This window comes from Amblyraja radiata, chromosome 19 (assembly GCF_010909765.2).
Source record: "Amblyraja radiata isolate CabotCenter1 chromosome 19, sAmbRad1.1.pri, whole genome shotgun sequence".
Taxonomy (NCBI): domain Eukaryota; kingdom Metazoa; phylum Chordata; class Chondrichthyes; order Rajiformes; family Rajidae; genus Amblyraja; species Amblyraja radiata.
Window position 1 is genome coordinate 45,060,489 of NC_045974.1, and position 984 is coordinate 45,061,472.

A 984-nucleotide genomic window follows, 5' to 3' on the forward strand; every position below is an offset into this window, starting at 1 on the left:
TCGTTACCGGCCTGCCCCCATCCAGTGGTCACACCACCATCCTGACCGTGGTCGATAGATTTAGCAAGATGGCTCACTTCGTGCCCCTGCCCAAGCTTCCGTCAGCCAAGGAAACTGCCGAGCTCATGTTACTCCACGTCTTCAGGCTCCATGGCCTCCCCGTCGATGTGGTCTCCGACCGGGGACCCCAGTTTGCCTCTGTGTTCTGGAGGGAGTTTTGCACGCTTGTGGGGGCCACCGTGAGCCTGGCTTCCGGATTTCATCCCCAGTCCAACGGCCAAACTGAAAAGAAGAATCAGGAGATGGAGACGGCGCTGCGGTGTATGGTGTCCAATCATCCCTCCTCCTGGTCCCAGCAGTTGTTGTGGGTGGAGTACGCCCACAACACCCTGACAAGCTCGGCCACTGGGCTCTCCCATTTCCAGTGTGCCTACGGGTTCCAGCCTCCATTGTTCCCGGCGCTGGAGAAAGAGGTTTCCTGCCCGTCCGTCCAGGCCTTCATTCGTCGCTGCCGCAGGACATGGACCCAAGCCAGGGCGGCTCTTCTCCGCTCCGTGGACCGTTACGCCACGGCTGCCAACCGTCACCGCACCCAGGCCCCCACCTACCTCACGGGCCAGAAGGTGTGGCTGTCGATCCGGGACCTTCCCTTGAGGGTGGAGTCCAAGAGGTTGGCACCCAAGTTTATCGGTCCCTTTGAGATCCAGAAGGTCATCAACCCAGCGGCTGTGAGGCTCAAGTTGCCTCGTTCCATGCGGGTCCATCCTACGTTCCACGTGTCCAGAGTAAAGCCAGTCCGGGAGAGCTCCCTGGTCCCCGCAGTCCCTCCTCCTCGTCTCATTGACGGAGGCCCCGCCTTTACGGTGCACCGCCTCCCGCGCTCCCGCCGTCGCGGGAGGGGTCTCCAATACCTGGTCGATTGGGAGGGTTACGGTCCAGAGAAGAGGTCATGGGTTCCTGCTCGACACATCCTGGACGCCTCCC